Below are 15,863 nucleotides of genomic sequence, written 5' to 3' on the forward strand. Positions count from 1 at the left end.
TCTGCAAACAGACATTAAATACTCATGCTGGATCACACTGGGGTTTTTTTTCTTACATATCAGATACTGTCTCTTTGTTGCAGTTTTTGTTTCTTTTGTTATTTTGTCCAATGTCCTTTGCATTCTACAGAAAAAAAATGAGATGGAAGATGAGTTCTTTTTGTAATCACAGTGCTTTCATTAGTTCAGTTTTACAGCAGAAATGAAGTTTGGAAATACTAATTTGCCTGCATTTCTTTGTTTTATGGTTTTTGTTCATTCATCTTTCTTGATGATTACTCCTATGCTTTCTGTTGATTGCATGGCAATTAAGATACTTTGTAAAATTAAACATGATAAATACACTGTCATAAATCTCCCTAGTTTTCCAAAGAGAAAGCTAAGAAGAGTGTAGTTTTTTGTAACAAGAATACATGGCATAGTAGAGACTGCCTTATTCTTTTGATGGTTTGTAATTATAGGACTGCAGCCATGTAAACAATGTGGTGGTAGAAATTAATGAATAGCCTTTGGTCGTGCGGCTCTTGTGCCAGTTCGGTCTCACTGGATCTAAGATGTGACCATTATTTGTTATTAATTTTTTCCCAGATAGGGGCATAATGCGTGGGCTCTGTGTATGTTACATGTTCTGTGTGTGAAATGAAGGCATGTGGGAATGTGAGTGTTTCCAACCTGCTGATGTTATGTGAGACAACTGCAAAAAAAAGGAGAGGGTCAACCTTGGTCCACTGTTCTCTGTGTTGCCTGTTCAGTGTGACCTCTGGAATGGGCTGTGCCTACACTGCGCCCAGGTTTTACATAAAACAAAAACAAAACCAAAAAACCTAGGAAAGAAATAATATTTGACTTGAAGAGGTATTACTTGAAGGTGTAGTCAAAGCCCTAGTTTGCTCCTGCTAGATCTGCTTTGTCATTGCCTTTTCCAGTTGAGCTGACTGGGTCCTTTTTCTACCTCTCTACTAGTCAGAGCAGCTGTTGACCCATGCAGAACACATACTGTGCTTCCCCCTCCAAGGATGAAAAGCAGCTTTGTTTGCTGTGTTGTCTCAGGTCTCCCAGAGGCATCATAACTATCAGAGGCAGAGTACTACCCTGAAGTTGTGGGAGTAGTGCTTCCTTGCTACACCTTTTTTGGCTTTTTTTTTTAATGCTACAAGAACTGTAAATGATGTTCCTTAAAACATCCTCATCTCTAGTTTCTCTAGGGAAAACTCTAAAAAAATACATTTCATGTGGTCATTTATAGCAAGAAGTACCAGTTTTAAAAACACAGCATGGATGAAACAGGTAAAAACTGAATCTTTTTGCTTGCAGCAGAGAGGGGTACTGAAAATCACTCTAAAAGAGATATTAAAAAAATAAAATTGGTTTAGATTTTATGCTCTCTAGGAAGTCACCTTAGAAATGACTTTCTGAAACACTATCTTGTCTCCTGCCTCCTTTATGTTAATTTTGTATGATAATCCCTGGGATTCAAATCCCAGGGAGATAGTTTTTGTTCCTTTTATATTCATTTGAGATCATTAATTATATCAACACTTGCTCTTTCCTTGGCAGCATCAAACATGTATTGTAATGAGTCATTACAATGTTTTACAGCAATAGTCATCACAGAGAATTACCATTCTATGCATTATCAGATTTCTAAAAATTTGTGAGGTTGTGAATATTTACTTAATAAAAGAGGGTTGCCAAGAAAATACAAATACTTCAATAAGTATTGTATTATAAGCATTAAATTTTAGGGATATAAGTATTAAATAATACTTAATAAGTATTACATTTTAGGGATATATAAATAATGATTTTGAGAAACTAAGAATAACTTTTGCTTTATTCATATTTTTATAGTGTACTTCTCTTTGCTTTTTCAGTAATTAAGTCTTATGACATTCCAGAAAGCATAAATCCTGCTGAGATGTTTAGGTTTGGTGCAAACTGTTGATGTACAAACAAAATTTAAAAAAAAAAGAAAAAAATACACCCAGAATCATAATAAGCTGTTTTGCTTTTACCTTTGAAAGAAAATTGGATAGTAAAGTAGTATGATGTGCTGAAACTGTTCTAGCCTTGTTGTTAACTAGAACCTCCTTTTGAAATTCATTGCCTTCAATTACATTTTTAAAAGAATTTTAATTATGTGCCTGAAAAGAATAAAGATGCTTCAGGCTCCATTTGTTTATCGTGGAAGGCCTGAAAAAATGAGGACAGAGCTTCCCAGCTCAAGCAGGGGTTACAGAGAGAGAGAGATGACTTTTAATTCGACAAGTTCAGAGAGATTTCTTAGTTTGACGCGCACAGCAGGGGGTCTTTGAGTGCCTGGCAATACTTCAGCATTCTGAGCTTTGAAAGTCTTTCCCTGCAGCAGAAATTGTATCAAAAGCCAGTGATAATATTCCCTGCAAGGTAAAGGACCCTATTGAAGATTTCTAGAGCTGTTTATTTATTCATCACAGTTTTTTCTTTTAGGACGTATAAGACGTATAGGTAAAAATTCACACAGATGCTAAGAAAATGGAATAAATAAAAAAAATTAATGGGGACCTCTCATTAATTGTTCAATTTTCCCTTAAGTTTTCCGTAGGCCACGTTCACCTATAAAATTTCCTGTCATTCCCTGCCATATATTCTGCATGCAGTCTTCCCTTCAAATCTCAGCTTTTCCTCATTTTTATCAGAATTATAATTTTTGTCTGCCTTCTACCACCAGCTGAGCACATAAGATGTTTATGGCCATTTCTTTCCACTAAACCCTTAAAGTGATTGATTAATTTTATGGAAGAACATTTTATTCCATAGGGGTCTTTTTAAATCTTACTTTTAAAGTAGATTTGAGATAGCTATTTCAAAGCCAAGGTTAAAGTGTCATTTATATTCCGGAGATCAGACTTTTAATGTTTTGACATTACGCTTATTTGAAAAGTATACACTGGTTTGGTTTTGTTTTGTTTTGTTTCTGCAGCAGAGCTGGGACTGTGAGACTACGCCAACCTTTCCCTTGTGTAATGTCAATGTCGGCTATCACTTTGGCAGAATCACCCAGCTCAGTGAAGACAGAAAACCCCTCCTTTCCTCCTGTTTTTCATCTGCTGGTGGCATTCCAAGTGACCTTCCCTCATAAATATTGGTGAGTGACCGCATGGGGAAAGCAGGTCCTGCGTGCAAAGAAACTTGTTTCAAAAAGCTGTGTCGACCTGAGGGGTTTCCATTTTCTCAAAGTTTCAAAAAAACCCACATGTGCAGGTGTTGCTTGGGGAGGGTGGATTTTCCCTTCTTTAAATAATAACTTGAGTTATTTAACATCACTGATTTATCTAGACTTATAAGCATTTATAGAACACTCTCATGTGCTAACTATTCAAACTATAGGAACCAGCCTTTCAAAATACTGCTCTACAGAGTGAAGTATTTCCTGAGAGCACAAAAGATTTTTCCTCTCTTGCTGTTCCTTTCTCATGGTTAAGAGGTCTGGAATGCTATAAATTTATCGTAACACCCCAAATATGTCAAAATGAAAGTTTCCCAAGTGTAGGAATTAAGGAAGATAATTAGAGGCCTTTTAATTCTTTCTGGTTTGGGAAGTATGCCTAGAGTGAAATCACAGCACTGCAGAAATTCTGATACCTTCAGGGCAGTCCAGGGATGATGTCATAATTTTAGTAGTTCCATAAGGCTAAGTTCCATAGTTAGTACTGAAAAAACTTTTCAGGTCATTTGAGGCTATCACAGCAGATTTACCCCACTTGAGATTAAGAGATTTTCAGTCTTAAAACCAGATGTGTTGATAGTGAAATAGTCACCCATGGCTCAGAAATATTTACAGTATCATAAAACGTAACAATATAAAATACAGGAACAGATACTGAAAAATATTTAATCTTTCTTGGAACAGTTTGGAAGTTGTAAATATGTGCAGAATATAAGGCTACAAATTATTTAAGTGTTAGTTACACATATTAAAACGAAGACATGGACAGGAAAATCAGTTAGCTGTCATTCAGTATTAACTATGTATTGCAACCATCTCCCATTCAGACAAAAGTGATGTATCATTTATGACTATATGATATGTAATGTTAATTTTTTTCTTTTTTTTTTTCCTTAACCATATGGGAACTTGAAGTATGTCAGTTTAAATGACTAGAGCATCTTCAAAAGAAATATTAATGGGAGCATTATGGCATCAGCCTAATAAAATAATGCCCTATGATTAATGGAAAATTTTCAGGAAAAGGAAAGGCTGGTGTACCTATTATATCTCTTTTTGTGTTTAAAGAGTGAAACAGTTGTGCTATTTATAAGTTCCTCAAGTATGTCTTAGAATTGTCACTAATTTCTGTGACTACTTGTAATCAGGGGAGAGAATGAAGAGAAAGAGGGGAAGAAGTGAGTGGAATTCCGTAAATGTGTATGCTCTATCAATGTTCTTTCTTTGTTTCTGTATCAACTTATGTGATGGAGTCGTGACTACTTAGTCATTTGGGGGTTTTATTTGGGTACAGGTAAACAAGGTAAATCAGCATCAGGAGCTGTTTTGAGGATTTGTGTGAATCTCTTAGAACCGAAGTAGGTCTTCAGTCTTGGATGGGATCATCATAATAACAGCTTCAAAAAAAAAAAAAAAAAGAAATGCATGAATACACTTGCTACAGCTTTTTGTCTCATAACATTGCAGTACTCAAACCCACACACTGTAGCATTTAGTTTGGTCACATATGACAGTAAGGCTGCATACCATTTAAAATAGGAAGCAGTAAGAGAGAGCATTCATCTTTTGAGAAAGACCTCCTTTAACTGTGTTTCCATTTTAAAGTTCCCTATCAATTAATTTTTTATATCTTTAGAGGATGTTTTATCAATTTACTGTAGCTTTATGGAATAACTTGCTGTTTGATCAGACTATGATATTTTGCATATGTAGCTGCTTTCTTTTAAAATGGGCAGGACAGAACTATGCAGTCCAACAATTAAGGATCTTGATTTTGTTCTTCTTTCCATGCCAGATTCCAAGTGTGGGCATACAGTTCACAACTCATTATTTTAAATTAAGATGACATTTTTTAAAATCTTGCAAGACCAACTGGTATACTAATAGCAGGTAATTAGGTGATTATAAGGTCTTTAGGTACGACAGCAACTGCTTTGTCCTCACAAGGAGAGTGAAGAATCTTTGGGGAAGTTAGGATGTTACCTGAAAGAATCAAATATAACCATTTATCAGTACATAACATATCTGTTTTATTAAAAAAGGTGGCTTTTTTAATTTTGACTACATCCACATTAGAAAGAAGTGACAAAGTATGCAAAAAATTTGTAATATTATTTTTCCTGGTTTAATATTTTTATACAACCATGTGCTTCAGTGTAATCCACCAGATGGTTCTAGATTCAGTAATTCACTGCCTTTATTGCATTTTGCACATATTTGATATTTTCTTCAAATTTGATATTTTATAAAGGGTAAAGGGCCTTAATTAAAGAAATGAGAGGCATACATTGATAAATAGATTAAATATTGTATCAATTTAAATATTTCCTCTATGTGAACAAAGTGGAATTAAACACATTTTGGTAGTAACCTATTTTGTCAGAGTGGGCATAATCCACCTCTGATTATTTTATTGTTTTTTCTTAAAACCTCAACTATTTATCAAGAGTTTGGTTAAAAAATCCAGTGTGAATTCTAACACAGAACTTTTAAAGCCAAGTTTACCCTTGGGAAGCATGTAGCTCTGAACATTAATGAAGACATTTCCGTGCAACTAGGTTCAAATATCCATTGAATGTGCTCAGTGCATCAACTTCCACAAATATAAACTGTCATTAGTCTTAGAGAGTGTTGCTCTCCTGTAAGGAAATGACTTTGCTGTAAAATAATGCACATTCTTCTTTCAATCTTTATGGGTTTTCTTAGTTTTGGTTTGTTTGGGTTTTTTTGTATCTAAACTCTTCGGAGTCTGATGAAACTGGGATCATAGAGAAGTGGAATAGTCTGCCAACTAGTAAAATCATGATGTTTGAGGAGGTAGAACTAATAAAGTTAGCTCTGTTTTCTTTGTACTCTAAGGTCACCAATTTCAACTGCAACCCTGATCTCCCTATTCCCCTTATTACCTACTCTCTTTGCCTGGGAAACAATAGAGCTGTGCTTAGTCTGCAGCTCCCTGAATGCTGAGTAGCCCAGCCATCTCCTATCCACATTCCCCTCCCTGGGGATATTAATTTAGATCTCCATCCTTGAGACTTCTAAGGGTCTTAATTATCTTTAAGACTTGCTGCTTTTCTCCAATTTGCTTAACACTTGACAATCACCCAGCTAAAACATTTCTGGGTGAAGGGAGATAGGACATACATACAGACTGCAGGTTTAGCCTTAGCTAAGGCTAAAATATGCAGGCATTAAAAAAGATACAAGAAATAGCTGGGATCCCCATGCTGAGATTGGGATTAAGAGACAGCTCAATTAAAAAAAAAGTTTCCACAATTTTTTGTTGGTTTTTTTTTTAATTAAACAGCAAGTTTTTGTGAATGATACTATAATTCTTAATTCCTTTTTAGATATTTTGTTTGTTCAAATAGCAGCTAAAACAAAATTATTCTTCCTGTCCAAGGTTTTTAAATTGAAAAGTATGTTAAAGTGAATTACTGAGGTTTACTTGAGATTTTAGTGATTATTTAGCTATGTTGTCCCAAATGCTCATGTAAAAGTCTAATTAACCAATAAGAATTGAGAAGACTTGGTAGTGATTGTTTACATTAAATTTTCAGAGATGAAAGAAATTAATAAATAATTCTAAGTCATAAAATATATACATAAAATCACAAAAATGCTAGTAAATACTTGAATAACATCTGCAATTCCTCAGACCTGTCATAAAAATTAATTTTAGCTAACTGCTAACAAAATAGAAGAAATTATATGCACATATGACAATCATGAACCCAAGTTATTCCTTTCTAAGGCAAATATAATTTTGACTATATGATTTGTTTGAGTACAAGGAAAACTTTAAAATCTGAATGGTGGTGTTATTTTCTCTATGAAAATATGAGGCAGTCTAAGTTTACTCCTGTGTAAAGGAAGTAAATGAGAGGGCTCTGAAGAGATGCCAAAAGCCTTTTGAGTGACAGCATATAGGAAGCACAAGCTCTTCATATGGTAATACTTTCAGGTAATTCAGTCGCTGTCTGATCTGCTATTCAAACATCCAGGTCAAAGTTATTATGCATATATTCTTGTTACTTGGTTACAATTACACAGCAAAGTTAAAATAAAGCCATCGTTATTCAGATGTCTCTTTGCAAGAGGAGGGAAGAAAATATTTCATAAATTTGTTTTCTGTTGTTTCTCTTTTTGCTTTCTATATTATGTCAAAAGAAATTTATTCTTATTTTAATTTTAGTTCCGACTAAATGCACTATTAACTAAAGATTTGTACTTATGAAACTGTGAATTTATGATTTTATGGTGACTTTAATAAGAGACTTGTGTATGAGTGCCACAGAGAATGATGACATCACCTAGGTTTCAAGCATCTGCTACTTGGACTGTCACCCAATTCTGTATTATATGCTGTGGAATAAGTGACAAGTTTCAGCATAAAATGCTAAAAGGAGTTGTGCCTTAAGTGTGGGGAAAAGAGATGTGCCACAAATCTCATCGTTGTGAGCTACCAAGAAGCATCTTTGTCAGAGCAGGAGTTGCAGCTGACTAAAAGTAGAGTAAATGTGAGAACATTCACAAGGTTAAGGGTGCCCATATTAATAACTAAAGCTTTAGCTCAGTTGCCATTCCTAGCCTTAGAATTCTGTCCATGCTATGTCAGTCTGTGCATCTCTGGTGGCAGGCATTGGCTGTCTGACCATGGGATCGAAAGGGAATCAAGCTTCTGACCAAGTTCCATTTAGACACTCCGTCTAGACACCATTCTTAAAGAAGTCTCCTCTGTTCATCACTAATGTTAAGAAACTTTAGGAAATTGAAGGGAATAGAAGGATTAGAGGGAGCATAACTGCAGCCTTGTGGTTGGTACAGTCTCCATAGAGAAGAAGGGAGAGGTCCCAGTCTCAGTCTTAAGGACTGTTCATGCATATTTTACTGAATAGTCATTGGAAAAAGACCTTTCAACTTAAGAGATTGGCTTTTTGTAACAGAGAAAATGTTGACTTTATGAAGGTTACCTGAAACACTCATAAAATAGAACTAAGATTGTATTTGGTTTTGTATGTTATAGATACAAGCCTTTAAAGGAAATACAGTTTTTCAACTTTCTTTTTTTTTCTTTCTTTTAACTTTACTGGTAAGAAAAAAAAAGATATCTTCTATATCCTACAGTGCACTTTGTTTCACATGAATCCAGGGATTCATGTCAGGGACATGAATCATTCAATTATGGCTTTTTTTTTTCTTCAGTACTCAATCTCTTTCTGTCAGGTATACAGCTTTTCTATTCATGCTTTTCTGTTAGCTTCACAAAATTATGGTTAAAAGACATACTGGACCCTTGACTGTGTAAAATTTGCTTAAAGAAACTTTACCTGTACATTTTCAAAGTGGTCTGGCAATACTCAGATTTGCTGTGAAGTAATTCCTGTGACTCTTTGGTGTAAATGACATTCTGGTTTTGAATACATGCTGGTTATCCATACCAAAAAGAGCAAAAGATATGTAAACAAATAGAATGTAATTAATAGGCAAAAATGAGGAATTTAATGCCAAGGAGTTGTGGTTTTTTCAGTACCAGTTGTTGCTTTTATTCCTGGTAACTTCTGATTGACATAGCCATTGCTTTACTGTTAAAGCAAAATGAATGGAGCATCAGTTTGCACTTAGACTTTTGAATCATCAGTGAGCTGTGACCAACTGACAGCAACCAGCAACCAAACTGAAGGTTTGCCAGCCAGCTGCATCTACATTAATGAGTTTCTTGCATGGTTACATATTCAAGCAGTCTTAAGCAGATCTCAGAGATGAAGATACTTTAAAAGAATTATATTCTTTTACTGTCCCACTTCAGCGACTTGCAAGGTTCTCATGGTTTACAGTTTTATCCATCTTTGTCTCTGTTAGGCTATACACAATTGTGTTACCACATTTTATAGTCCTAGCTCAGGAACTGAATATAAGATGTGCTAAGGTAACATTAGCACTTGCAGACATAAAGGACTAAATCATAAAGGTCTTCCTCTCTATTGTGCAATATACGTGAACAAATTTTCACCCCAGTAATTTTAAGCATGAATTTCCGCATATCTGTAAATCGGATTAGCCCTCAATCAAATTCTCTATTCTGCTAGTGCTAGATTTCTCTTATCTCCAATGCAATCCAGTTTGTGTATGCTTGCACAAACTCTCTGGGCCAGTATAAGAGGGAAATTCAGACAGACACAACAGGAGCCAGATTCTGTCTTCATGGCCAAATAATAGGACAAGGGCTAATGGCTTTAAATGTAGAGAGGATAGGTTTAGATTTAGATATTCAGATATTAGGAAGAAACTCTTTACATTGAGGGTGATGAGGTGGTGGAACAGGTTGCCCAGAGCCCAGAGAGGTTATGGACTCTGCATCCCTGGAGGTGTTCAAGCCAGGCTGGACTGGGCTCTCAGTAACCTGGTCTAGTGAGAAGTGTCACTGTTCATGGCAGGAGGTTTTGAACAAGATGATCTTTAAGATCCCTTCCAGTCCAAACCTATTTCTCTACCTTAGAAAAAGAAAGAAAAAGGCTGTTTCCCTCTCAGTTAAATTTTAAATATACTCACACGTCAGGTAAATAACAATTCAAAATTCATTCCTACTAAAGATCTTTATCATGCTAGCAAAGAAAACATGCTTTGGCAGATGGGGACTGGTCAGAACCATATAAGGTTATAGATATACTTTATGCTTTACTATTTTCTGATGCCAATATTAATAGTGATTTTTTTAAATATATAATTGATTTGTAGGTTGGCATGAAATTCTGAAATTAATTGTACATATCAATCAATTAAAAAGACAATAATAGAAATGGGTAATTTTGTCTTCAGGGCTAAATGAGCTATCACTCTGGTTTAAAATTTTAAAAACTATAGATAGTAAATTTGAACATGGTTTTGAACACTGAGGAATCTATGGTTTGTTTCAGATTTGAAAATTCACTTAGCTCCATGAAAAGCCTCAAAACCATTGTCAAGTTTTTGCCTCAGATGATACATTAGTAAATGTTACATTCATAGCAAACTAAGGTCCCAGTCTTGAAGCTATCCTAATTCCTTAAACACTTCCATGCAGGCAAAGTAGTTTTCAGCTTGTGGGCAGTTATAAATGCAAGGCCTTTGCTCTACTGAGAAGTGCCCTTACTGTGTTAGGGCAGAGCTGTACCAGGGGAATACTGAGGTCGAAGTAGCTTCAGGCATTGGTAAATGCTAAGTTACCAGCAGCTGAACACTTGGAGGATGTATTTTCCCATCCAAGTGTTTCTTTACTTTCTAACAGGAGAGGAACTGGATTCAAATAAATGCATTTAATCTTTTTTTTTTAAAAAAAGACATTAAAGAATAGAAATGTCCACAAAAAAATTTTTTTTTCTCTGGAAACCCCTATAAATGTTTTTAAAGGAAACAGTAAGAACTGACCAGTTCTTACTGTTTCCTTTAAAAAAGAAATTAGCTGATAATATCGTGGGAAATATTTGTGTTAAAGGTCACATTAAACAAAAGTCAAATCTAGACTATCTGAGAAGTCTGGAGAAGATGTTTAATGCAAATTTTTTGTGGAAAAAAGATGTGTGTCACTGCAGGTCATCTCTGAATATTCTTGTAGGGGTTTCTCTGTTGGATATGCAATCTCAGCTAAATGTTTTGAAGAGGAGGAATCAAATAAATTGCCCTATTTTGGGTCTTTCTCATCTGTATACAGTTGTGCAGCTCTAGTAGACCTGAAAATTGCCCAGAGACAAACTTAAAAAATAGAGTGCTTTTGAGGCAGAAAATTGCTTTTCTGCAGCATGGTCTAAGGGACAGGATGTGACAGGAGGACAAGGAGTTGTCACTATGTAGTGATATTGTAAGGCATATCTTACATAACAAAAAGGATCATTTGTCCCTTTTTCTTTCATTTTAAACTACAAGAGATTTAATTGAAACAGTTGGAGGTATCACCCCTAAACGAAGAACAAGCCATTATAATTTACAATTAAAATTGAAAGTTCCCTCCTTAACCCACTTGTAATAGCTACTCATTGTGGAGAGCATGTGGGATAGATGCCTGTCCACAATTTCAGAAGCCTTATTCTCAAAAGGAAGAGGAAAAAAAACCCATCTCATTGTACATGCATGTCAAATATTAGCATGATTCTTGTAGTATAATAAGAAAAGAAAGTGGTTTGTGCTTTTGATTAGCCTCTTGATGTTTCAGAGTGGTTTTGTATGGCTTAATTTTCCTTTTATGGCAGTTTGTACATATAAAACAAAATGAGGGAGGGGAGGGGGAAAGAAATGTGCCATTTATATACCTAGGATATGAGGCCTCCTTTGGGCCCATTATACATTAATGGGTCAACTGAGATTTATTAGGATATGTATATTAATCTTTATACACATTCACATACTATAATTGTTCCTTTGGTGCTATAATGTGATTAGCTGTGAATTTGTGCAATATTAACAATAATATGGATTTCCATATTACAGAACAGTAATAACAAATGGTTATTAAAAATGCATGTAAAGTATGGGATGTGAAAGCACTTCTAAATTCTCAGTAATCCGATTATGTTCTGTTGTTTTTAAATACCAAAATGGTTAAGTCTTTACTATAAAGTAAAACCTAGTATTAAAGAAATCAAAAATTTTATGTTATACAGAAGTGAACAAATGAATCTAAAGCTGCCTTAATGAAAGATTAGTGTCTGTTTCTCATAGGCAGCTGAGATGTGGATTTTTGCATTATTATTAATTGAATATGTAGCAAAAATAGAATATAGAAGGTAACAGTAAATTCAGCATTGATACCTCTCTACATTGAAACTGAAGGGATCTTCCCTCCTCACATCTGTAATCATATGATAATAATTCCACATGTAAGGTAGTCATTTTGTGCTATAAAGGCAGAGTACAGTAGGTATATAGAAACGAGAAACTATTAATTTTAATTTTGTGAAGCTAATTTTTTTTATTATTTCTCTTAAGCTAATTATTTTTTTAATTTCTTAAATGGTAAAAAATAGAGCAGCCGCTTTTTTTCCGGATAGTTTATGATAATAGTACCCCTGTGGGGCACAGGATTGTACACGCTCACCTGTTTCTTTCCTTTGTTTTGTGATTGGATATGGCATGATTCCACCATGGCAGTGACTTCAATCCCTGCATGAGCCATTCACTTAAGAGCTGGACTCCCTGACTCTTGTGTGTCCCTTACAACTCAGAATGTTTTGTAGTCTGTGGTCTAGAATTTCCTGGACTTGGTTTTGAGAGAGACAGAGTATGAACATTGAGAGCATTTATATTCTCCTCATAGAATACATACTCCGTCTGCAAAAAGTTGCAAGCTTTACTCTCAAGTTATTTTCATCAAGTAGTGATACTTTTTTGAGCAAAGGTTTCTTTACCCTCCCTTCGTGACCGCATAGTGGGAAGGTATCTTCTTTGACCCCTCTTTCTTAAATCATAAATTCCTATCTTTACCTTGAGTATATATGTGGGAATAGAAGAAATTTCTGTAATATAGAATTTCTGTAATTTCTACCATTTGCCATGCAGACTTAAGATTCAGTCTTTGATGATTTCCAAAAGTCTTGGTATAATCACAGCTCCTACTTTTCTTTCATCTGATTTGCATTTTAAGATTATGTTTATTAATAGATTGCATTCTGTAAATTATTGCCATAATGGCTCATTTTTGTCTTCATCTTTTAGAAATTCTCTTTCCCAACCTCAATGTTTCTGGTCCTACAGACCCCCAATTTCCTTATAGGATGTGCTCTTGATAAACACAAGCTAAAACAGGGATTTTTTTGTTATGCACTTCAAAGGTATTCTTTAGACTTTCTTTATTTTTTGTCATTTTATTTGGAAATACAATTTCCCTATATTTCCATTTTATCATTCACTATATAAGAATCCTACCAAATAAACCATGTTAAGTAAGTTAAGTCTAGGGTTTCTAGCTGGTTTATTTTTATACCAACTGAAGAAAAAAGGCACCTACCTTATTTCTGCTCATGGTATTATGCAATTTAAGTAGAGGGACTTTTGTCATGCATTTTACATGAAGATGATGAGTATTCCATTGTATTCAAATGCTTGTGGAATTGCTGTTAAATGACATACAGCAGGTGGGCCAGTGTCATTTGTGAAAGTCTCTCTGAGCTGCAACTTGAGATGCTGCTATTTCTTGCTGGCATACCATACAGCTTCAAGGCAACTACTCTTCTGCTTAGCTATTGCATTTTATTTTTCTATAAATTAGTTACTTATTTTCAGTTCTTGTTTGTTCTCTTATTTGCTTCTTCTTACTAATTTGTGACTGCAAAAGGAACCCAGTAAAAGGTGACCATAAGAAATATAGCTCTCTGCAGCGCAGTTTCAACAACAAGGGCAGGGGTAGTCCATGGCCTCTGTTCAAAGTGCCTTCTCTCATGTTTGATTGGACTGGAAGTATTTTCTTCTATCTTTGTGGTAACCTAATTAAATATTTTTGTATTTTAGCTGTGTTGCAGCTAAAGCTGTTGTAGCTTAGCTATAGCTGTCGCAAATTCCCCCTCAATATTTTACAGTGCTTTCTCATAATTTTAATGGCAGCTTTGGGAATGTGTATAGCCAGGTACTAAATCAATATTGTCACTTACTTACTATTATGGATTAAAAACTAATATTAGAAATTAACTTAAACTATGAGAATAATTGTGTATATTCATTAAAAAAATATATTGGAGAAATAGCTTAAGACCATTTCAAGCTAATTACTGACATAATTAGCATTGAAAAAACCCCAAACATTTTATGTATTGAAATTACACAACCTGCTTTTTTGATTTTGAACAAATTTGCATTATCTGTTTTATTTAAATTTTCAGTTATATAATTTGGAGAAGACCATTTTATGATTACGGACATAGCATTTTAAATAAAATTAAGTAGAAGATTAGAACACCTTATGTTAGAACACTGATTATCCAGTTATATTTTGTCATGCTCTTCTCTTCAACTGTAACATTTTAAACTAAGATATTCTTTCAGATACTTTGGGACTTGCATTTCCAGAAGTTAGAAAAGGATATTTTCAACTGTCTCGGGTAATTTTGTTGCTTCAACAGAATGAACACCATTAGTTTTGATTCCCTTGTTTGCTATCTATAAATATCTCATAATCTTTTCAAAATTAGAAAACTGGTCATAATACCTCTGAAATGAAGCCATTTTATTTTCCCTGGATGGGAGGACACTGAAGGCTTTGCAAGCAGTGCAATGCATTGGCTTAATTCTCCAGTGAAAACCCACTGCTTCATATTTACCCTTATACAGCAATTTCAGTAGGAATGTTTTTACATGACTGATCTTTGATTTTGAACAGTTTATTAATCTTAACTTCAATTACATTTCATAGGCATTTTTATAATAATCGTAATTATAATATTAGCCCTGTCATATTTTGAAAGTACCTCCATGTCTCCTGACAAATTTTCCCAGTGTTGCAGCAGGTTTTTTGTCTGTTGAGTTGCCATTTCCCAGGAATTTCCCAGGAAGTGACATTTTTGAATTATCTGGAGAAATCTGCTTGGAAATGTTCATTCTCTCCTAGAGACTCCACTCAGCTAGTTCTACTTAAAGTATACTTCACTGTCTTACAGTGTGGTTGTAAGTCACAACTCTCTTGAACATTAATGATGTTCAAGGTAGTGGAGTACACATTGTGGTGCGTCCTTCTTCAACATGTGCTACAGATCTCTGCTGATTATCTAACGTGAGTTTGTGCCTGATGTGTCACATGCTGGTGCAGCTGCTCAGGATATGTCAGTCCAGAAGAGTGGGGCTTCAGGCCAGAAGGAAGCATTGTGTACTGGTAGCTGGACTTAAAGATACTCCATTTCCTCTGATCTCACAGAATACTCTGGCGTGTCACTTACACTTGGCAAACAGGACGGATGTTTTGATGGTAGTCGCTGGGTGTGAACACTTAGATGTTTTACACTGACCTTTTGGAATTGCAGAGCCATGTTCAATCACTATGAAAATTCACTGCAGTACCTTACCGGTGCTTGTGACGCATAATTTATACATCACCTTTTAAAATGTGTGAGCTTTCCTTAATGACAAAATTACAGTTTCTTAGTATTCTTAACAATACTGCAAAAGAGGCAAAGTTATCTAAAACACAGTGGGAAAATTCCTATGCATTATTTATAAAGTAATTTAATTTGAAAATGTGATTTCTCTGTATTTCAAAATAATGATAATTTTTAAATTTTCAGAACTCACTGCAAATGTTGAAGTGTCTGAGTTCAAAACAGGTTAAAACTAAGCCATGCATCGAAAATTAATAATGTTTATCTCTGATTTTTAGATGTGCAGTTGTACCTGTATGCAGCAAATGAAGCAAACTGCAACAGTTCTGCTACAGGACTTAGGTCTGATACTTGAACAGCTTAGGCAGAGAGGAGAGGAAAAATGATAAAAATTCTGAGAATATAAGTACATAAATATTTTCATTGAGCAAATCTAATGCTTTTCAACTTATAATTCAGAAGGTACCTTGTCATGCTGTGTAGAAGAATACTTGTGGTTTTCTCTATCTTCCTTGCTTCTTCTTTCTTCACTTCTCTTTTTCCTTTGTCTTAAATTACTTTGTTTTAAAACCACTAACAGTTGCTGACTACTACAATAA

General features: G+C 34.7%; 1 protein-coding gene across 6 annotated transcripts in view; it reads left to right on the forward strand.

Moving 5' to 3' along the window:
- The window catches only part of TENM3 (teneurin transmembrane protein 3), an 880,089-nt gene that overhangs the window by 57,567 nt on the left and 806,659 nt on the right, over window positions 1-15,863 (forward strand). For all 6 annotated transcript variants that reach the window (XM_054514645.1, XM_054514646.1, XM_054514647.1 and 3 more), the window contains exon 2: window positions 2,963-3,127. The gene's annotated coding sequence lies outside the window, so the exon portion shown is untranslated. The remainder of the gene's footprint in view (window positions 1-2,962; window positions 3,128-15,863) is intronic.

This window comes from Molothrus ater, chromosome 4 (genome assembly GCF_012460135.2).
Source record: "Molothrus ater isolate BHLD 08-10-18 breed brown headed cowbird chromosome 4, BPBGC_Mater_1.1, whole genome shotgun sequence".
Classification (NCBI taxonomy): Eukaryota; Metazoa; Chordata; class Aves; order Passeriformes; family Icteridae; genus Molothrus; species Molothrus ater.